This window comes from Lonchura striata, chromosome 1 (genome assembly GCF_046129695.1).
Source record: "Lonchura striata isolate bLonStr1 chromosome 1, bLonStr1.mat, whole genome shotgun sequence".
Classification (NCBI taxonomy): domain Eukaryota; kingdom Metazoa; phylum Chordata; class Aves; order Passeriformes; family Estrildidae; genus Lonchura; species Lonchura striata.
In genome coordinates this window covers 28,468,633-28,492,944 of record NC_134603.1, presented here as the reverse complement: position 1 = coordinate 28,492,944, position 24,312 = coordinate 28,468,633, and the positions used below count along the sequence as shown (strand labels likewise).

Sequence of the window (24,312 nt, the reverse complement as noted above, 5' to 3'; positions counted from 1 at the left end):
ATTTCCAAGTTCACTTGTCACATCTCAGCAAAACACCATAGAATTTAGATCCCTGATGCAGACACTGCATAGTCTCCTAACCTGGACAGTCAGTGTTTTGATTTGTGTTCCTTACAAGCAAAGCAGGTGCATAGAATTACTGTGAAAATTAGATTCTTGACTTGAATGGATATCCTTGAATGGAACACCAATGCCTATGGCAAAACAAACTCATTCATTCTCTGTGATTCAAAAGCTCTTGCAGGGCAGTGTGTCCTACCAACTGTAAAGAGGTGCACAACACTAACAACAACATCATTGTGACTGAATAATCAAAATATTTTTCTCTGTGGTCTTCTATTCTCTTTTAAGTATTTGTACTTGCATAAATATGTATGTACTTGTGAAGGCCAACACTTTCAGCTTGGTAGCATGTCACTTTCTGGGTCTGCTGGGTTAACTGAGTATGATGTGCCACAGTTGCTCTGTGTGTCCCATGGCAGTATATCCATAACGTGGGTATATATACACACAGTGTTTGAGACTGCACTCTGCAGAGAGACATGGGAATGGAGGGAGACTAGAACAAAAGAAACCATGGAACAGAGTAGCTCTCAAGACAACACTCTTGACTACATCATGGGGCAGAAATCTTTCTAACCATAAATAAAAATGGGACAGTTTTGTCCCAATGACCAAGTCAAAATAAATATTCCAGTAAAAATAACTTGGGAATGGTTGCCATATCTCTAAGTCATGTAAAGTGGAAGCCAATAGGCATCTGTCAGTGATCCAAAAAGATCTTAGAAATGCATTTTTCATATGCTCTAATCTACACTGTTCATCATTCAGTGTTACCTTCGTAACATTTCAGGATATCCATATTAAGAAAATATATTGGAGAATGTGGAAATTTTCACATTGTCCACTTCTATTTTTGTATATTTATTTTATTTTTTCTACAGTATTTTCAATTGGGAACCACCTGAAATACTTCAGTGACTATTCTGACCTTGCTTTTGACATTGATTTAGATGTTGATGGACTACCTGCAATTATGGAGGAAATACAGTAAGAAAAGTTATTCAGCTCTTGAGGCAGGACTGAGTTTTGTCCTCTCAAATGAATTTTAAATTAATCTCTTGTCACACACCAAGAAATAATTTCAAACAACAGGCCTTCCAGATATAGCTATTGAATTGCTGTCAAACCCTATTAAACCATCTACTCAAAGATCCCACTACAGATATTTTAGTGAATTTATTTCTTGGGGAAGAAAAGGAATTGAAAATTCCACTGAGAAATTGTCCACTCTGATTATAGATTTTCTGTCAGGGCAAATAATTTCAATATGCAATTAAAACTCATAGTTAAAATTTAGCATATTTTACTCTTCTTCTTGGACTTGAACACCAGCATGTTATTGCAGTATGGGAGGCTAATACAGTTATATGTTTTTATTTCCTCTTTAATATTTACATAAAGGAAAAATAGTTTCTTTAAAATGTACTGGTACTGTGTAGGTAGCTTTAGAGTTACAGAAATAATAGGTCCTAGCTTTAAAGCAATATTAATGGCAGTGAATTAAAATAATATGGACTCTACTCATTGATAGAAATTATTTGTGGAAATTTAGCACCTTGCCTGTCCCCAGATTTTTGATGTTCCTAATAATTCTCTAAACCACTGGGTTTTTTAATAAAATAGTGAACATTAAAGCATCTACATTTTCAACACAGAATCATAGAGTGTCTTGGGTTAAACATAGCAAAATCTATTATAACAGCTCTACTTTAAGAACTTATGATTGCTTACTTAGGAATAAGAATGCATTCATAACAATGAATGGAATTATGAGGAAAAATTAAAATTAAACATCTAATGTGTATCATATTTTTGCAAGAAACTGAAATTCTTACAAAACACTGAAGACATATGATGCAGAGAAATGTAAGTGGGACACAAAACATACAGAAATTACAAAATATTCACTAGAATATTTGAAGGCACATCAGGTCTGTACGTCCTGATTTTGTTGAATGATTGCTCTGAAGATCTCTATAGGTACTCACAGAAATATTGGGAGGTGTGTATACATACATATATGAAATAGAAAATGAAGAAAATTAAATAGATTACTAAAATGAGTTGGTTTTTTTTTTTAACAACCTGTCTAACTGAGGAAAAGTTTGCTTACTATACAGTTAGCCCCTGTATGATTTCTCTGCAAATATTTACAACCAGTTCAACATTGCTCTAAAAATAGTGTGGTATCAGAGAGGTGATAGTTATCTTTTCTGACTGCCAGCTGGTTATCTTGTTTTCCATCCCTAATATGGGTTACAGTCAATCTTTTCTTTTGTCTTCACATGGACTCAAAGCTTTCTAATTTTGTGAAAATAGCATTGACTGTAATTATTTCCCTATTATTCCTTGTAAGATTTTTTTTAATGGTGAATGTGTTGCACTTTATTTTCCAAAGAGTCAGAGGCCAGAAGTATCTGATAGTCAAGCTTAATATCACAGGTTGATCTGGAATATAAGGTATTTGTCTAAAGAAAGGAAATTTTCATCTATTCTGAACTCTTTCACCATATGTCGATACTCTATGTAGTTTGTCTCCTGTGAAATAGATTCTATATTTTTAGTACATGAAGTTTTATCCTTACTTCCCCAATGGTTTTCAAAGTTGTTCTTATAAAAAAAAAAGTTTTCTTATAGAAGTGCCTAGCTCAGGTCAGCAAAACCTAATGAATGCAGGGAGAATACATTGTACTGAAAGTCAATGGGATTTAGACTGCATCTATATTTCAGACTGCAAGGACAGGGAGAAGGAAAGCTACTATAATGTATATTTGTGATTTTACTGTAAAGTATTAGTCAAGGTTAATAGGTAACAATTAAGCTTAACTCTATCTTTTTCTCCTGGTGGACTTCCACACTTGGAAATTAACTGAGTCAGCTTCATTTTGTTCAACTGCTGAAGTCCAGATTTGATTAGTGTGGCTAAAGCAATAAGTCCCTGTAGACACACACTGAAATCAACAAATGCATGGAGATCTATACTTAAAATAGTTGCTAGATTTTGACTATCAGTCAGTAGATCTTTTACTAATAAAGTGCTTTTTTGATTCATTTTCCCCTTCCTGGAACATAGATTGATCTCTTTTTGCTTATCCATAATTTTCTGTGTCTGATTCTAGAGAAGCAAAGTAGAATTTTAAAAAGTGTAACATACACATTGTGACTGAACCTCATCAGCAAAAGAAAATATGCCACTAGCCATTATTGGTGCATTTTCCTTATTTTTCTACTATAATCATACTATCAAACTGATGAGAGGGAAACCAAAGCTGACATATTTTCTCTCTTTCTTTGGAGCAATTTTCAATGATCAAACCAAACTGCCACTGGAAGAGTTGATGGCTTTGTTCAAATAATTATCTCAGAGAGGAAGGTATTTGGAATCCCCTCCTTACCAGTTACTTTCAGATACGAAGTTGATTAATGCTGATGGAAAAAACCAAACCAAACCAAAGCAAACCAAAGCAAACAAACAAAACAAAAAACAAAACAAAAAATCCCATCTCAGTAGGAAGTAAATAATTTATATTAAAGTAACAAAAAATTAAATTAGGCAAGAAAACAGAAGCATTTATCAACCTAGAAAATGTTAGTGGTAGCAGACCTATGTCTTAACAAATTTAAGACAGGTACCAGCTACTCAGATATGGAGACAGTATAAAACTTAAGGCAATGTATCTTTTTCCTCTGTATAAGTCTCTCACAGATGTCTATATGACATAATTTTCCCATAAAGAATTAATTACTTCATCTCAGAGGTAATATTACTGTGAGAAAGTTACAAAGTATAAAAATTGTAAGACTGGGGCTATATTGGATCTCATCTGCAACCTGACCTTATTTAAAATGATCAACTAATCAAAATATGGCAGACTTCAGATAGATTTCTGTACTTCTCCCTTCTGCAACTGCAGAAAATTTCTAAACTGCATAAATGCACACCTAAATATGGATAGGAAAATATATACTTACTAGTTTATACAAATTTACAAGTTCTGCTTCTTTAGCTTTAAGATTGAAAAGCCTGTAAATTCCATAAATAGCATAAGAAATTTACATATCAGGAGATTAAATACTTAAGAAGCTGTAAGAAGTTGTAAACTCCATAAACTAAAAGAATATAATGGGAGAGAGTAAAAGATGAGAGAAAAAAGGAAGGAGGAGGGGAATGAACAAAGCATGGCTGAGGGGACAGAGGGAAGGTGACAGGGGAAGAAGGAGGGAGAGAAATAACACAGCTTTTGTTTTGCAGAGCTGAAATTACACATATTTCAGGAGATTATATCTGTACCACTTTTCCTCTTTGATTTTCTTGTTTTTATTGGCAATACTGAAGCAGGATGAGGATTGTCTCCCATAACTTCCTCACTGCCACTAATAAAATATTTTCTCTGAACATGAACAGTGTCTTGACCTTTTAACTAATCTTCTTGTCACGTAATCCATTTGCTACTCTTCCTGAAAAGCAGTCTGGACTAGAACACACAGCAACATTAGTGGACTTGAAAGAATTAAAAGAAGACATATCTTATTAATTATTATTTAAAAACCAGTAGCCTTCTTCTGAAAACTTTAAATGCCTTTGAAGAGAATAGAGACATGTTCAACATGTATAGGATTGTGAAAGTTTCAAAGAGAGAACCCAAAATATGTTGAATTATATTTCACTAAAATATGAATAGAATTTAAAACAGCTGTAGTATTGTCCTAGTGCTAGCTTTCCTTGCTCCAGAAGAAAAGACCTGCAATATCAGATAAGAAATATTAAAAGATGATGTTCAGAGTAGGACTTGGATGGAACTGACACAGTGGTTGCTGGTATTGTTGCCTGAACCCCACTGAAGCCTCATCTAAATTTGAAACTTCCAGTCTGCTTTGTGAGTTCTGATTCTGCGACATTTTCAGTTAGCCACAACTGAGCAATTTATCATCATTCTCCTTTATTTTGTGATAAAGAAGTTGGGTTTTTCCCATTTCTTTGGGACTTGTTAGCCTGAACACCAAACAAACAGGCATATAAGACTTCAGTGCATAAGTGGTGCACTGTGTACCCTAATGCCACCAGGGTACCAAGGGGAAGAACATCTCTTGATTTCTGAAATGAGAGTAGGATCCCAACAGTTCGTTGTGTTGGAGGCTGAGATGAGCTTAACAAGAAAAATGTGGCAGAAGCATCCTCTTGTGGCTGGCCTGAAGGCTGCTGTATCCTTGCAAGGACTAGCTCAGAATAGGGTACTCCAAGGATCCAAAAGGCTATGGGTGTCATGTGCTTGTTGAGGAACAGCAGATCTCAGTTACCGAGTTACCGTGATAGAGTCCTAGCGGCAGTATTGCCCCTACCAAGGCTCCCTGGTTCCCATGACCTGATTTATCACTTGGAGAGCCAAGGAGTGAACATGCAGACTCGATCACTCTGTGGTAGTCCCATCTGATGAGAGCAAAATCTGGTAAAAGTGGACTCTCATAGTGTCAATTAAGCCATGTGGCCATTGAGTGTGGTCATATTGAACATGCTAGAACTCCAATGTGAAATTGAGTCTGAGACAGTAAGTGATATGCCCCAACCGATAGTCCTTGTGCACTTTTTCAGATTTTTTTTCCAATTCAGTTTGCTGTCATACGCACATTTGTTCAATACACCTGGAACTAGATACCCAATATCTAGAGCAGCTTTAGCATTTGTCATGAGCTCATCCTGACTACACTGGAACAACATAAAGACCCTGATCACCTGCCACTGATATCATACTGTGGGCAAAGCAGTAAAGGAAATATTTGAGAAAAGCCAAATAACAACCAAAATTCTTTTTAAAGCTGACTTAGCCATTAAAAACCTCCTATGGAGTGAAAGAACCTGCATAGAAGATCTAGATTTTGGATATGAAATGACAGTAGAGGTGTAATTACATTCCACTGGATGGGAACAATAAGAGAATGACTATATTCCAATCCAAATGGCATCCTAAGCTTTGTGCGTTTCTGGAGAGCTCATATTCCACATTACAATCAGCTTGTGAGACCTCTCTGCCTAGTGACCCTAAATAAGAACTAATTTAAGTGAGATCCTAGGCAAGACTTTGAATGGGCCAAATAGTAGAGATTGTGCAGTAGTCCTGTGGCAATCCACACAGAGCATGTGGCAGGAAGCACTCAGAGACTCAAGGTCGACCTCTAGGAGTTTGGAGCTGGAAATATTAAGTATCTAAGTCCAGTTTCTTCCTGAATGTAGAGGAGATACCTGCAGCATGTAGGAGAGTGAAGTTCCTTCAGGAGCAGTTGCCATGGAATGGTCCTTTCTACATATGAATCCAAAACTACAGACTGAGCAGGTAGCACTGATCACACTGCATGCTTAAATGGAGAACTAGAACTCTTCAGGATTTGTGGAAGAGATCATGGACCGGCCAGAAGGCAGGTGTTTTGGAGCATCACCTGAGGAGGTGAATCATGCCCTAAGAGGCCTTGCCTTTTCATGAATTACCAGAAAATTAAAAGCAATGTGTTCTGCTCACTGATGCACCCTGTTATTTTCTGGAAACCCATAAGAAGAGTGAAGCTGCTGTGTGGAGTTAAACATAAGCAATCATGGTGTCTCCTGAAGGAAAATACAAATTCAGTCAGTCTGTGAAAGAAGAATGAGGAGGTGGATTTTTCTGGCTTCAAAGGGTTCATTGCTTGTTGACTGGATGGGCATTGTGGAAGTTGCTGAGTGATTGCTTTTCCATCACTTGTTTCTTCCTTTTCCTTTCCCCTTTCCTTTTCCCTTTCCTTTCCCCTTTCCCTTTTCCTTTCCCCTGCTAAAGTGCTTTTAGACAAGTTTTCTCACTTTTACTTCTTCATATTCTCTCTGCTAGTTGAGGTGGGAACTGGAGGGAGGGAGCAGCTATGTCGGTGATGTTCAGGGTCAACCCACATCCCAAAGCACATTGGTCCTTTTAAAGAACAATCACTTTTATGTTTGTGCTCCATTCAGAACATTGAAAGATGGAAAAAGGCAAGAGCCATATTTTGTGTCTTTAGAGGTGTGGATGGATTCAGAGCTCAGTGGTACAATTCTAGCCTTTTATTTTGTTCCCCAGTTTTTGAGAAAGGTTACAGCATACCTTGTTTGGAGCTTGTGACATAGAATATGATGCATGGCTCACTACCTGTGATTCCAGAAGAAGGAGCGCAGATGCTTCACACAAGTTTAGATTGCTTGATACAAGTTAGATGTTGTAGCCGTGCAGCCTCTTCTGACTCTGGCCCAGCAGTTTCTGTTTAAATGGATATGCAGTCTTCACAGTCAGGAAACTCTACAAAATAGAAACAAACTGCAATCTTGTGAGGATTTCTCAGACAGGATCAAAGTATTAAAGAAGAAACAAAAATATAATTGAGCTACATCATTTATTACAAGGATATGAATTGAAGATTCATTTTAGGACATGGAAATACTTGGTTCAGGACTAACCTCTGCTATAGAACTGAAATTTATTTTATGCAAATTTTTCCTGTGATGGAAGCTTGTTGAAAACAGTCTCAGCATTATCAGAGACTGCAATGACAATTTGTTAATCTTAGGAAGCCTAAAAGAAGAGAGGAAAAACAATAATCTATTTTTATAGATGGTAGTCAAATATTTGATTTTTTTTTCTTACTTTTCATTTTCCTCTTACTTTTACATTTTAATTGTCAAAGATCAGTTGAGAAAAAAAATCTGCAAAATTACTTCCCTTGGAAGGGGAATAAAAGGATAATATAGAAAGGTACTATTATCAGACATTATAATATTCAAGACTTATGTGACAAAACTTACTAATGAAAACAGCAATACACATACATTGATACTTCTTATATATATAGTCTGTAAATATTTTTTCAGAATATGTGTTTAATTTTCCTTTGAGAAATACTGCAAGTTACAGATCTAGAATAGATTTTCGGATTAACTAAGTGAGATTTATCCCATTGTTGGATTTGAATTTGAAGTTACTTGATCATTTAGAATAGAGCATATTTCACAATGCTCTTTGGACAAATTCAACACTGAAAGTTAACTGTGAAGTCTTCTCAGCTAAAATTACTTGAGTCCCTTCTCTTCCAGTAGAATATTTTCCCTGAATTACTAAAAGCTCAACAACAGAAATATTTTTTTAAATAACTGTCTGCTAACAAGTAGGGTTGACAGCATTCTTCCATACTAAGAGATAATTATTTTTGCCTAAAAAAAATGCCTTAGAGAATTGTTTTTGCAGATTCTAACTATATATATAATTTTGTGAGCATGTCACTGCACCTTTAATGTAGACTGCCTGCTTCAAAGGGTTAACATATAGGCCTGGGTAATTCCAAGCTGGTCTGAGTTTAAATGTATACTATAATAAAAAATAAATGAACATTTAAAATTATTTTTAAAAGACACTGCCAAATACAGAAGCAATTAAAGAAATAAAAAATTGCTCGGAATAATAGAAACAGAAAAGAACTGCACTGTAAACAGCAACAAAAATGCATTTAGAAGAGGGTTCTTTTGGTACCTGACATGTGCTGTTGCAGCTACCAGCAGCTGAACTCTTCCTGTCCTGAAGGCAAAGATCTGGGCCTGTGACCAGCACATTTTTGCCATAGGAAAACAAAAAGGGGGAGGAAGAGGAAATGAAGCTGTGGGATGAAATGAAGTCTGCCCATAGCTGACAGGAGAGTCAGCTGCCTCTCCCAGGCTCTGGCATAGATGAGGCAAGTGGGAAGAGCTGTTGACCTTTTGGCACCCACCCTTGGCAAGCTGCTGTGCTGAGCAGCAGATGACTGCCTGAAGCTGGCCCTGTTTTTTGGCTGTTTGCACCCTTTGTGTGTACTCTGCTGCAGAAAATTCAAGGCAAGAGAATCAGACCAATTTACAGTGACACATAGATAGGATTTGCAAACAGCTCTTTAGCAGTGACTGGACTCCCATTTTATTCATACCAGAGTAAGTTTTACAGATAATTTCAGCTGAAGAGCCAAGCCATTGCTGAGCACTTTTGAGAACCCAACTTTAATACATGGGTCTTAATTAATAAGGTAAAGACAATTCCTACAGTCTGAGGACTTTGGTCAAACAATGAACTGAATTTCATGGGGAACTTTTGGGGAAGCTTTGATTGAATGAGGTCATGAATTAAAGTAATGTTCATTCAATCTGTTACTGTAGTGATGATTCATATGCAAATTGTTCTGTGTGGTGTTTTTAAGTGAATCCCAAACTGAATTAATTAGTGAAAGCTGATTTTTACTGTATTTAGTTTATTTTTTTGAAGATATCATAGCAAAATGACCAGTAGTGTATGAGGAAAAAAATGGAAGGTTTTTTGCAGGTGCCCTCATAAATTAATTTCTTGCCAGTATTAATATTAAGTAATTATTAAAACCCAAAAAGCAAATAAAAAGTATATTTAACTGGATGCAGAATTTTAACTTCATATAGTAAGGAGAACCTGGGAGAAAAGGGCAGAAAAGAAAATTCTCTGTTGCACTCCCTTTTTATTTTACTTAGCAGGTCTCAATTTTACCTTCAGAAATATGAGCAATAACATATGATATGTCAAAACTTAGACATTCCATGTGCAGTCAAGGTGTACAACCAACCCCTAAAATCATAACTTCCATGGCAGTTCTATAACCAAGAGCACTTGAAACTGGGAGAAAGTATTACAGTACGAATCTAGACAGACAGAATATCCCAGCCCTGGCTAATTACAGCTGAGCATCTCCAGAACTGCTTGAAGCAGCCAAGGTAAGCTGTGCTACTTTTGTAGCTCAAAAGTGCAACTTGACACATATTACATGGACTAACTTCAAGTTTTAGTAGGTGCTGTGCTTATTTTTCAGCTATGTTTCAGAGACTCCTTTAAGCCTGTCCTGGGTTCCTCTGACACCTGTATTTTTTATTTTCTTTAAACAGCTGTGGAATTTCAGATAAAAGCCTGAAACATATTCCTTTTGCCAGTATTTCTGAATTCTGTAGCTCATCACAGTTGGGTCATCATACAACCTTTTTGGTGAACATTTTCCAGTGTGAATGCTGCTGCAGAAAATTCCTGATTCTTCTCCCAGGATCAGAGAATTCCTGAAAGTTTGCTTCTTACAGTTAATTTATTTTTGCTTTCTAGGATCTGATTTTTTTACTTTTCAGTATTCTACCAACTTCTTTGATAAAAAAATTCACATATTGCTTTGGTGTCTATCTTTTAAATCAAAACTTGTACTTTTCTCAAGGGAAAAAATAAAAATCAGAAAAATTAAAATTTAAAGCTGTCCTTGCTTTGAATGCTGGGGTGTCCTCAATTCACAGAGGCCACTGTAAAGACTTTTATATCCCAGACAATTGGTCTGTACATTGCCATCTAATTCTACTACAATTCTAGTTCTTAATTTCAAATGTTATATGAATCTTCTACAGACTTTTTCTCTCTACACTGTGCTTTTGATTTGCTCACAATAATAATTTAATTCTTTCCCAGTAAATACTTTCAGAATCAGGGCCCTGCTCTAAAGTACAAAGCTAGGTGTACCTGCTAGAAGCTGTCCCCCCTTGTAGATTATTTTTCCTTCAGTGCTAAGATCCCCAAACTCTGTTCATGCTATTAGAATATACCCAGTGGCTAAAACAACACTATAAATTAAGACATTAAGCACAAATGTGTTAATCATATAAAAGAATGCATTTTTGTATCAAGTTCAAGTGTAGTTATTTCTTAAAATATAAGGGTGAAAAAAAAGAGTTTACTGATGTGCCATAAGTAAATCAGCCCTGTTCAGGGATCCCATAAAAATGGGCTCATGCTGCATTTAATTATCCCTTAGTAGTGTTCTTTCATTCTTTGTCATGTAAAAACAAACTAGAGTTTATTGAAAGTAGATAATGTCAGCCAGGGTGGATCTGCAGAGCTGTGTGCAATAGCCAAGGGTGTGTCTGCATTACTTTTGTTCTTCACATGCAGCTCCAGTAATGCACTGGGGATTAGGGATGAAGGGGAGGTGCCCTTCCTGCTCTGTCCTCTTCACACCTGTTACCTGTCCTGTAAATACAGGATTATCACCTCTCAAATTGTTTTATTTCTTCAGTGTTCTCAGGCACCCAGATCTTAAAGAAGGACAACTATATCATAAGCCTATAATACATTATTGTGCCACTCCTGCCTGCACCCACAGATGTCTTCTGTCCCTTGCAATTTTCTTGGGGTATTTCTGCCCCATCCATTACTGTATTTTACATGTGATATACAGCCCTCCCTCCCTCCCTCTTTCCCAAGCTGTTCTCCTTCCCTGTTTGTGAGTGAAATAGGATTCATTGCAGTTGCTGTTGCTTCATGGACTGCTTTGGTGATCTAGATCTCGTTCGTGGTCATGGGCAACCTAAGAAATCAAATCTCCACAACTGAATGAGAAAAGGCCACTAACAGGAGATATTTAGGTATTTACAGATGGCTGTAAATTTCCAGGGCACAGAGGAATATTTACTATTGTTAGTGTGTAGTGAGATATTAAAAAAAACAGTGCTTACCTTCATCCTTAGGTGCTCACACCTCTAAATGTCCTGTGCTATGTAATAGATAAAAATGTGCTATCCAGGCTCCAGTTCCTCATGCATCTCCATAGTACTGAAAACAAGCAGTCAGATTGGATTTAGGAGAGAGGGCAAAGTTACAATATTTTGGAATTGCTACACAAAGAGTAGAACAAGTGACCCTCATTTTCTATATATCATGAAAATACATTACTGTAATGCAACAGAAGAAAAGTAGTTCTCACAGTTATTTTTACACTTTTCACAGACTAGAAGCAGTTTTATATTTTAATGCTATCAGATAATGCATTAGTTTCAGAGTCTATTAGTCAATGGAAATAATCAAATTTTTTAAATCTACAGTGTTCAAATTTATTAGTGAATACTTTTGGAAGAAAATAAATTCTGTTAATTGCTAATAAATCTCAAGTGTTTACACCATACTATGCTATGCAATTCTATTAAGCTGATTCTGACAGAATACAGTCTTTAAAGCATAAGGTGTGCCATAAAAACATCTGTAATTTATAATATAATCCTATAATAGTTATTAGAAATTGACAATGAAAGAGAAGAGGCCCCAGTTTTACCTGAAGTCTTTGCTCATGTAAAAGTTTGAGAAGAAATGCCCTTCTATGGTTGGGAATCTCTCATGGTAGATCTCTTTTGAAGATCTGGAAGTGATAAAGCAGGTGGTTCAGGTACTTATCAAAGGAAGCTTTGCATTCTATAACATTTATTAGGAGAACAGCATGATCCCTTATTGGTTCTAGCATCTACAATTAGCACGGATTATTAGATTAGGCCACACTAAAATTAGAATTTAGCAGTTATGCTAATGCTTCAAATTCAGTGAGAAATTTCAATATTTTAAGGGAGCCAAGTCTATCTGGTTAACATACCTCTATAACAGGGTAATGCAATGTTTGGCCCAGGAGGGGCTGCAGTCAAGAGGAATGATGGGCTCACCTCACCATTCGTGTTTTTGCTTCATCTGAAGACAAGCCGTGGATCACCCATCCTCCAGAGATAAACTTTTGCAAGCCCCTATAGAAGAGGAAGTCTCAGAATAAGAGAGAAGGGACAGAGAACAACATTGAGCATTAATGATATTCAGGTTGCCTTATCAGAAAGATCTGTAGAAGAGTTTAATATATTTGGAATTTCCAGTATAGTCCCAGGATGTTATCTTCTGTAGGGAGCTTTACTGACAGTCTCTGACAATTGCATCTGAAGTAAAACTTACAAGACTTGTTCAGCAGGTAGCTATTGGAAGAAAAAACCCCAAACAAACACAGACACACTCTCAGATACAAGAGATATATTGGAATAAGAGAACACAAAAGGCATGCTGTTGGAAAAGGTTATACTGCTAGAACTAAAGATAATAGTGGTGCCCTATGAACACAAAGACATAGTAGCTCCTCTGTCAGCTGAAAGAGGTTTGATGAAACCCTAGAACCAATGTAATGCTGTCATCCTATTTATTACAGAGAAGCTCATGCTGGTACCTCTTTTCAGGTCACATTGACTTGAGCACAACATTGTCCTAATCTGGCTGTTGGTTTGCTGATGAGACCTCAAGGAAGATCTTACTGGAAAACAGGCAGAACATGAGTATGTCTGCAGGTGCTTGACCCTGTAAAGCAACCCCTGCTATTCCCTTGCTAGAAACCTTCCCTCCCTGAGCTTCATTTTACTCATTTTCATGATTTAAGACCATCTAAATGTAATTAAAAACTCCAAATTAATGAGTAGTAACCAACAATGAGAATTTTTTTTTTTACTGTATGTACTTAACAGAAGGGGCAGGCAGAGAAATATGATGCTAGACTAAAAGGAAATCAGAGAGTTCACTGCAGTAATATCTCACTGGTAGTAATTGTGCCGTAAAATGAAAGTGTTTATTTTTAGTTTGATTCTTTTCTTAAAATAAATCCTGGTGGGGGAATTTACCTACAAAAATTATTATTATATGTGTGCAGCAAATTTTTCTAATTATGCAGCCACTCATGGGAAAACTAGCTACCACTGAAATGTAATGATATGTTTTAAAAACAAGATTTATGTTATATTTCTAAAAGATATGTCATTGCTGACATTTTAATTATGTAATTCCTTCTTAGACTTCTAACTTCAATACTGTTTCTATATTTCAAAATAAAATTGTTATGATATTTCTGAAAGCAACTATAATAAATATATTTGGTGATCACACAAAACAGGTCTACATATTCTGAGCAAAGTGGTAATACATGAACCACTGCATAAAATAGATATGGAAATAATATGAAAATTGCCTGTCTGGATAATACTGACAAAATACATATTTTGACTGTGGAGAAATTGTTCCCCACAGGGGAGACCAGAAATAGCTTTTTAGTTTAGAAACTGAGTGAAGGTATCAGGTACTGTGCAGGTGGTTTTGCTAAACCCTTAAAATAGACAATGAGGTCTTCAGGATCTGGGTGCCAGAGTTTTTTCCCATGTAAACAGCAAACTATCTTTCTGAGCTGGAAAACATAAAAGGAAGCTCTTTGACAGCAATATTCTCCATGGGAGAACTTCTGAGCATAGGCAGTAATTAACAAGCCCCGCTGCCTGCTTCTGCAATAAGAAGCAGGCAATGCCTGAACATCACTGAACTGTTTGGATCTGCAAATTATGCTCAGCCTGGGACCTCCAAAATAACTTTAATGTGATCTTGCAAAACACTGAAGTGATTAAATTCTATTTCCATGAAATAATGGCAAGAATAAGATAATGTTCTATTTTTTTAAAAGAAAAAATGAAAATTTCTGGGCTTTTGAAATCTACATGAAGTGCAAAAAGACCCCCAAAACTAATCCATCGGAAAACAGATGCTGGAAAAGAGAATTGTCATTTTCCCTTACTCATGCACTCATAAAACTCAAAATGCTATTCTGAAGCATTAAATCACTGCTTTCAGACCATTTTTTATCACTTTTTATTTCCTTCATAGATTCATTCCTTCATTCCATTTAATAAACCACTTGTTTTTTATTCAAGAAAGCAGGATATTACCACCTTCTTTACATTCTGTGGTAGTCCTTTCCTGATGTCTTAAGACTTATTTACTTATTGCAGAATAGTTTATATATTTCAATATATATATAAACCTCAAAAAATTTAAGATATAAACATACATATGTGGATAGATGTATATGCCTTAAATTTTTTACTTACTAAATTGCTCAGTAAAAGTAGGCAGCTGTTCTAACTCTCCCAAGGTGCCCTCTTTCCTTCTAAACTTCACACCCTTTTCCAGCACCTTCTAAGCAAAACCAGCTTCAGGGGAAGAACAGTAAGGGCAATTAGAAACCAGGAGGAGAGACAGGCCATGGCAGATAACAATGCATGTCATGTGGGGTGATGAGCAAAAACTCCTGCTGCAGGTGCTGGCAAAGTTCTCACAAATCTAAAGATCTGCCCAAACATTCATTACCTCTCTTAGGCAATGTCCAGGCCAGAGTTTTGTATAACACTTTTCTCAGCTTTCCCAGTTCTGTCATGAATAAATGCATCCTAATCTTTTGCCGAGCTACTTGTGTGTACTCATCTGGAGTTGGATTTATGTTTCTGTGTAAATCACTACAAAGAAGAAGAAATTGTATACGAAAATTTGTGATCCTCTGCTTATAAATAACAGATTTGATTTTAGAGAACATACAGTAAGCCATTACCTACTTTCTACATGCAAACATAGAGCAGAATTTTGATTTTGGGGAGCTAACACATTCTTGCAGATGTAGCAAGTTAGCAAGTCCTAGCAGACTTGTAAATGGCTAAGAGAGGCCTTAAAGTTCTTGTCAGCTCAAATTACATCTGTACTTCTGTGGTCTGAGTGATAAAGCTGCATTATTTCTAAATTTGAGGGAACTAAATTGATTTGATTGTCCTGCATTTCCTAGTGCTTGCTCTTCTACCAAATGAATAAATACTGTCATTAATATTCCCTGCCTGTGAAACAGCTGCTTGGCTGTGAGAGGGTTATGGAAAAGAGAAGGTAGAAGAATCACAGTGCATGGAGCTGGTGTCTGAGGATTTGAAAGTCTCTCTGAAACCATATGATAGCAGGGAAGTGGCTTGGGGAAGCTGTGGATAAAAACCTCTTTTCTCGGAAAAGTATGTGGCTGAAATAAAATAAAATGTGATAATCCTGACTGGAGTACTTATTTTGTACAAATATCACTAATCCTTTTTGCATTTTAATGAAACAGTAGGTTCTATATTTGCTACATATTTGTACAGCTCATGCCACATTTATGGTGCATACCAAAGATGAGTGCTACAGATTCTGGAAGAGGAAACCATAAAATAAAATACCATTAACATTAAAATAAAACAAATAAAACATTAAAATGAAATAAATGTTTTCTGTAAAAATAGAATAAACAGAGTCAATATTTAAGTTTTTCTTTTGAACATTTTTTGTTCTATCAATGCAGTGGATTTCAGACATTCCTGAAGTTAACACAAATAATCTGAAATGTTACTAGGAAACAGTAGTCCTAATATTATATATATTGTCATTGGTATTGATATTTAATATATAAACTAATGTAAATCTTATGTTTTAACAGTAACAAACATGTTGCCCTAAATTCTGTGGCTAAAAAAGTTCTGTTTGGGGAGAAGGGAATGAGATTTGTCATAATAATTCTGATAATTAATGTGTTTTCCCAAATTGCATAATTTTCAATGGAGCTATATCATGTTGAAAATTTGTCTTTGATTTTAAATTTATCCACATCCTACAGATTCGATCAATATTTCTGCCTTCTGTGAGTTTTTTGTTTGATTGTTTTTTTCCCTTACTCCATAGTTAAATTTAGCATAAAAAATTTTCCAAGGCGTATGATTTTTTTTCAGAATGAATCTCATTTTAGTGTTGCTTAAAGTGCTAGTTACTGGAAAAAAATATATTAAATATTTAACATATGAAGCAGAATGAAGATGAGTGAAAACATTGTCTTTGAATGGGCATAAGACATGTTGTTTTAAATTTTAAAAAGAAATTAATGTAAGAGATGTGAAACTGTGAAACTGTGACTCTATTACCTTTATTAAAGTACAGTCTTTGTTTATTTATAATGATATTTAGTTGCATTTAATCCAATGTTATTCTACTTTGTGTTGAGCTCAGGATTGTTTACAGGATACACTGAAATATCTGAGATACCCTTGTGGAACAAGTGTCAATAATATCTGAAGACACGTAGGGAAGACATATTTAAGTTATGAGGTAAGTTATTAAATTGTTTGGATGAGAAAGAATGCTAGATGCAGTCTCCCAAATGGAGAAACTTTCTAAACACATAATTTGTTGTAGATATGAAAGGGGTTTCATTCTCCAATGTTCTTTATTGATCGTAAGAATATTCTTTATTAATCACAAGAAATATGCAAACAGAGTGAGGGTCTCAGTGAACCTCTCCAGTGCTTCTTGCACCTACCACTTGCTTTAGAATAATTGGCAGATGTAGCTGCCCTTAAGACTTTAGCTACATGACAGTATATTTTTCATGGGAAGCCTTGGAATTAAAAAATTCTCTCCTTCTTACTTTCACTATGTAATATTTATGCTGGAGATATTTTCCATATTTTCTTAGAAGATTAAAGTTTTAAAAGTTGAATTCTCTTTGAAGATAGGTTTTATTATTAAATTAAATTTCCATAAATTTCATGTGTAATGCAAAGATATTTTCTTTTTTTTTTTCTTTTTTCTTGTGTGTTTATGGTTCATCACTGCAGAATTTTGTAAAAAGGAAGGACAAGTTTGAGTTTCACTGTTTAAACTTTGTGACTTCCCTTGCTCTTACAGACGAAAACAAATTTTTAAAGGGTATACTATACCCTTTAAAAGAGAAGTGCAGAACTAAGGACTGACATAGAAATAACTCATCCTGTAGTGTCCTTGTGTGTGTCCTTGAAATTGTTTTCCACAAAAACAAAGAAATGTTTTATGTTCATACCACTTGCATTAAGATACCTTGTAGGAGCACTGAGGGAAGAAAAATTATTATATATGAAGTGAACTCCCATACAAAAGTGTTGAAATCCACTTGAAGTGATTTTAAATGTTTTAATTTTCTTTTTAAAAGAAAACTTGCCCTCTTTTACCTAGCTGGCAACATCCGTCCCTCTTTTTGAACTCTTACCAGGGTGAATTCTCTGAAAGAAGCAATAGTGAATGTTCACACAGCTGCTATATCAGGAAAAAATGTTGTGATTTCCCAAATTTTATATTTTATGATGCATTTTTATGAGATTTTGCTTTTTAACCATGAATGTATTATTCAGTGTTTCCCATCTACTATTCATTATTATCTTATTAAAATTTTCAGTCTTCATATTAGGGAGCAGAAACAATAAATAAAAAATGCATGTGGGAATCAGAATTTATGTCTGACTGATTAATGAATAATAATGGAAGGAAGCATAAAAATCACCAAGGCCTGCTAAAGAACATTCATTAAATTATTGCCTCTCTTCTCTGAAAATCTCCCTTTTATCAAACCAAAGCTGGGGTTAACTAATCTGATAGTTCCCTTCCAGAGAGGAAGAATATCGTAATAGATACTTTTTGCATTGTACAGAATATAAATAATGTAATACTACTTTGCATAATTCAATCACATAAGCACATAAAAAATTAGGGAATTATTCCTAGAATTATATCACTTATTTTTAGAGAGGCTTGTCCTTTTGAACCTTCACATTAGCCTATCTCAAACCCCTGCAGGGGCAATATCATTCATTCCTATTATTAGTGCAGAATATCACTCAGATCTTATTGTTTATTAATCATACTCTTTTATGAGGGCAAAAGGAAATGTAATTAGTTTAATAAATCATGCAGAACATGCCAATACATTCTGTAACTATGTAATAGAATAAAATAACTGAAAAAAAATTTACTAACCTCTTTCTAGAGTTTAAACTGCTTACCAACTAGTCAAGTAAATACTGTATCAGTACACTGAAAAATATGCAGAATAAAATAATACCCTTTGCTAAAGGTTCTTTTAGTGTAAAATGAAAACATTTTTCTGCTTTTAAAAACTAAAAGCATGACCAACATTTCAAGTTGGATGTTCAGCAAACATGCTGGTGATCTGCTCTGATAAGAGTGAACCTACCTTTTATTTAGCATAAAGAATTAACCACAGTGAATTACTGTGACATTTTCTATCCAAGCATTGGTTGCAGACAAAAGATAGAGTTTCCAACTGAGTGGAATAAAGTTGTGAGCACAGATATCCATCTCCCAGAACACAGGCAAGAGCAGCCTCTGATTTAGGCTTTTGACCCCAAATATAGTGTAGTATTAATATAATTGAATCCACTGGCATTAGAAGAGGATTATGGCAGGTGAAAATACTTCTTGTAGCTAAGCAGAACTTCAACGTGTTAATACTCAGGAACAACACAGAAAGTAATTTGGAGAGATTACAATGTTTCTGTTGAAGATGATGTGCTGCTAGCCCTTGGTAATTAATATTAGCAATATCAATTTAGATCTGCTCACTTGATGACTACACTCTACGCAAGCTCACTCTCTGTTGATATTTTCACTTGGGTGTGGGTTTGCAGATGGGCTTCAGAGAGGATGTACATTTAAGAATCAATTAGCTCCCTATGCAAACAGCAAGCTGGTCAATTAATTTGATGAACACTTTTCCTGTCTGAGAATATAATAATTTTCCTAGTTAAAATTTTTCAGTAAAATCTTACATACCGTTTTCATACTGTTAAATCAAATGGGATAAAAACATAAATCAATTGTTTATTTACACTCTGAATATCATAACAAAGGTATTAGTTCTAACATGCACATGTTTGAAAGATTCTGGGTATGTTTTAAAGTTTGATTTGCATAATTTTTTCTTCATAAAAGGTTTCTAAAAAATTCATGCACTTAATTTAATTAAAATTACAGTTCCTTTATACTTATTGAGAATTCAAGAAATAATTAAATGCCTTTGCTACATTCCTTCCTAATGCCTTACATAAATTATTTCTCATTAAAATGTTGAAAATTTGTACCTGGAATATTCATGTATAACATTACTCAGCTTATTGAACCAGATTTGAAATATTTTATTGTTTTATTGACATAAGATTTTGCTTTTAATTATAGCTATTTTTCTTGCAAATGTCATATTGCCAACCATTTTAGAAAAAAAAAAACAAAACTACAACGATGGAAAGATAACAGGAAATACCATTATCAACTTTAACCCCCAAATACTACAGGTGGGAAAATTAATATTAATAAAGGAAAATATGTAGCTAAATTATTTTTCATCTCCTGTATATAGCAATTAGGACGTATACCAAATGGTCTAATCACTGTCAAAAACCCAGTCATTTGAACACTTTGATACTTTCTTTCTCTTCTGATAGTACCACTTATCTGAAGATCATAGCTAAAGCTCTAAACATGAATTCCTTTGTAATCTGGAGTTGCTATGCAATTTAGCATACCTTAAGAAGAACTGCACTTCAGAGAGTTATAGATTGACAGTGAAAGTACCAGGCCAGGGCAGAGATTCATTTGGACCCCAGAAAAAAAAAAAAGTATTCCTAAAGTAAAGAAACTGAAAATCTTAATTTCAATGTTACTGAGTTAAGTGTAAGTATAGTCTTCTACCTCTTCATTCTGCAGTGATTCAAACCCACAGCTTTACTTTTCTAAGCTCTGCTGATGATTTTGGGGTTATGTATTTGGTTTGACATCTCGCTATAACAATTTTATACTTTTAAAAGATTCAACATGTTTTCTGCATGTTCAGGATTTTGCTGTGATAATCTTCATTGCTTTTCTTTTGAATTACTATAGTAAAAAGGTATATGTGGAGGGTGGTCACAGGAACTGGGGAAATGTGCCATTATCACAGACTTCCCAGAATCCTGTCTGAAGACTATCATGCTCTATGAGCAACTACTCATTGTTAGTGATTTTGAATATAGGATGTTAAAAGTATACTTCAGGGGAGTGAGAGAGAAGGTAGAAACCATTTTATGTTGAAAAGGCATTCTATATAATCACAGAATGTTTTGCTTTGGAAAGAACCTTAAAGATCATCTAGTTCCATTAAAGCATGGTATTTGGGTTTTTTAAATTCAGGATAAAATTTTGAACAAAATATGTTTTCTTTTCCTCTTAGCTGTTGAGGTTATGAACCATACAATAATTCTTAGCTACTGCATAGCCATTTCTTTAAATCTTAGATAGTTAGATAATGCTGTGTTATTTTTATATATCATTAAAATATGTAACATTCTGACATTAATTTATAATCAAGAAAGAAGATCAGGAAAAATGCAGCATGAGTATCCAGCTCCATCTTAGAAAATTTTCCTGAGGCAGAGGAACGGGAAATTTTAGCAGAGATTTCTTTCCCATCTCCCCTTTCTAGAGAGAGAAATCAGCTGCCTCAGATGGAGGAAATAAAAAAATGTGACAGTATTTAATTTTTGTTCTTCTCCTTTCATCTCATACTATTGATTAAATTATGATAGTCTGGAGATGAGAATGTTGCATGGAGAGCTCATAGTAACATTCCAGTACCTGAAGGGAGACCAGGGGGAAGCTGGAAAGGGATTCTTTGCCAGGAACTGTAGTGATAGGACAAGGAGTAATGGGTACAAACTGAAAGACGATAAATTTATTTTGGATATTAGGAAGAAATTCTTTACTGTAAGAGTGGCGACATACCAGAACATCTTCCCCAGGGTTGTTGTGGATGCCCCAGCCCTGGTAGTGTTCAAGGCCAGGCTGGGTAAGGCCTTGAGCAATGTGGTCAAGTGGAAGTGTCCCTGCCCATTACAGGGAGTTGAGACTACATCATCTTTAAGGTCCCTTCTAACCCTTCTGTTCTGTGATTCTGTGATTCTATATCTGAAGAGCAACTATTCACTGCTATTTTGATACAGGTATTTATTAGCTGAATTTAGAGTTAGGTGACAATTCAGTCTCCTAAAAGACTTTCCTGAAGATGAGCAAGACTATCATGGATATAAACAGTCTGAAGGAAAGTGTCTGAGATATAGGATTAAGTTTTTCATTATGACTAATTTCTCTCTTCTACGAAACGTATCTTTATCACAAAATTTGTAGATGAGAACACATTAATTTTAATACTGCTCAAAAGTGAAAGAGAACCATATCAAATATTATGGATATTGACTTTATTAAATATATTAAATAAAGAGGAATCTAGACAATCTCAGTCAGCCTAAATTCAATCTCCAGGAAGATTGTGGAGCAAAATCTCTTACGAGAGCTTGCTCCACATGCCTCTGGGAAAAGAAGGTGAAATGGATCAGCCAATGTGTTTACTGAGGACAAATCAAGTCTGATACACCTAATGGTGTGTCTGGCTCTGTGGATGAAGGGAGAGCAGTGGATGTTGCATGTCTAGCTTCAACAGTTGGCTTCAGTCTCCTCATCACCAAATTAGTGAGACAATGGCTGGATAAGTGGAAGTTAAAAGTGGTTTGGAAAACCATTTGACTTGGCAGCTGGCCTTGGTCACTGTTGTTATCACGGGTACAGTTTAGCCAACATCCAGGAAATAGAAGCAACTCTCAGTCAGAAATCGGTACTGAGACCAATACTGTTTAAGTTTTCATAAAGACATAAGGGATGGGACAGTGAGCATTCTCAGGAAGTTTGAAGATGACACCAAACTGGGGAGAGGAGGCATGCTGGAGAACAGGGCTGCTACTTAGAGGGACGAGGACAGAAGAAATAGACTGAACTTGAACAAAAACAAATGGAATGGCTTTCAAGCCTTGCATCTGTGCTGTGATAATTAAAGATAGAGCCAGCAGGTCTAGAAGAGTGATCTTTCACTTCAGTTTGGCACCTATAAGACCTCACCTGGAGAGTTGCATCAAGACTGGACAACCCCAGCACAAGAAAGAGGGAGTCCAGAGGAGACCTGCCAAAATCATTAGGGGTCTGGATAGAACATGTGAGGAGAGGGTTGGATAGCTGATGTATCTGATCAGAGGATACAGAGAAGATGGGCCCAGAAAATGATAGTGGTTAAACACCAGAACAGGTTTTCCAAAGATGGTGTGGAATCTCCATCCTTGGAGGTGTTTGAGACTTGATTGGACCTGAGTGTGGAACCCCAGAAGATAAGCACCTAATGCGAATGTCTCAAACATATCAGCTGGATGGCTGTGGAGCCAGCCAAGGATGATTGGTAGTCACAGACAAGTATTGTTAGTAATAACCAAGGAGTTTTGGTATTAATATTCCATGAAATGTTAATACCAAGTTGTTAATCAAGTTGTGATTGGAGAAGGGGACCATGTGAAGGTAGGGCAGCATTTTCTGGGACAAATCTTTTTGTTCTAGTCCCCATAGCAGAATATGGTACAAGCCATGGAAAGGATGAGAGATTACTGAGCAGCAATTAGTAAGGCAGTAAAATGGATTTGTGCTGATTTCAGCATTCATACATATGTAGTTGTGTAAAGATAGTGTCCATCCTGACTTTTTGAACTTCTATAAATTATAATGCAGTTTCCATGCTTGCAAAGAAAAATGACATCTATAAGTGGGACAGAATAGGTGCTAGCATGTATGCCTCCTCTGTAAATGCTGTGTGACATGCTGATTTTCCAAGACAGATGTATATAAATATGCTTACTAAGTTTATGCAAAATGGCTGTGAACCTCATGTTTTCCTTATTAAAAATACAGCTACTAATACTGCTTATGAAAAATGTAGAAAGGACAGAATATTAAAAATGTTATCAAAGCTGCTGGGAAACACTTGTGCAAGGGAAAGGTACAGATAACAAATGCTGTCAGTGTTGGCAGATGGAGCTTTATTATATGCAGCAATAGGTTCATCTTGCTTGTTTCATCATGTGGTATTTCAATAATTTGCTACTAGGAAAAGGTTTTATTATACACCTCTTCTCCCACACATGTTCACAGTACCCAGAGAAGTCAGTATTCAGTCTACTGACTCTCTTGTTTCAGCTGGTATTTTGGAACATGGACTTTTAGACATCCCCAAATGGAAAGAGAAGGGACAACAATAGACAGAATTTCCATACCTATCATTTTTCCTTGCTTGATCACAGCACATTGCAGAACCATTAATATGAATATAAAAAGCACTTTCAGCCTGAGAGGTTTGCCATTGATACAACTCAGCTCACAGTTGAGAGTTGCACAGCCAAAGACACTTTCAACAATTGTGATGCAAATATTCCAGATAAGCAGCAAAAAGGAAGAAATAATAGAACAGAATAATATAGCACTGATACTGAAGAGATCTTTATATTAATTTAGTTATCATTTCTCCTTCTTGTATAATGAAATCCCAGTAGCTATAATATGAATTCTGAATATGTAGCTGAAAAATTCCTTGTTCATATTCTAATATAGTTCAATCATGGTATGGGCAAAATGTGAAAAGACAGAGACCTAGAATAAACAGTACAGTACTGAAAATAACTGAAAATAACTGAAATAAATTACAGTGACACTGACTCATTTTTTTCTCTGCACAAAATTCTTGTTTTAGTGAAGCTTACCATTCTTTAAGTGTTGCCTTTTATAAGGAACTAATTTCTCCTTATGAAGCTGATGCTTTTTGGTTGTACAGACAAAGTGTTGGCTGCTCAGATAAAGTGTGTCATAACCCATATGCTAATTATGTTCTTAT

The 24,312-nt window shown here is 35.5% G+C and overlaps 1 long non-coding RNA gene across 2 annotated transcripts in view; it reads right to left on the bottom strand.

Annotated features, from left to right (window-relative positions):
• The window catches only part of LOC110481794 (uncharacterized), a 47,340-nt gene extending 38,558 nt beyond the window's left edge, over positions 1–8,782 (bottom strand). The window contains exons 1-2 of one of the 2 annotated variants that reach the window (XR_002467312.3): positions 8,583–8,782; positions 7,212–7,358 (exon numbers count right to left, since the gene is read on the bottom strand). This is a non-coding gene — a long non-coding RNA (uncharacterized LOC110481794). Of the gene's footprint in view, positions 1–7,166; positions 7,359–8,582 lie in introns of both variants that reach the window. The other variant, XR_002467311.2, reaches the window with a different exon arrangement.
• Between the last annotated feature and the right edge of the window lie 15,530 nt (positions 8,783–24,312).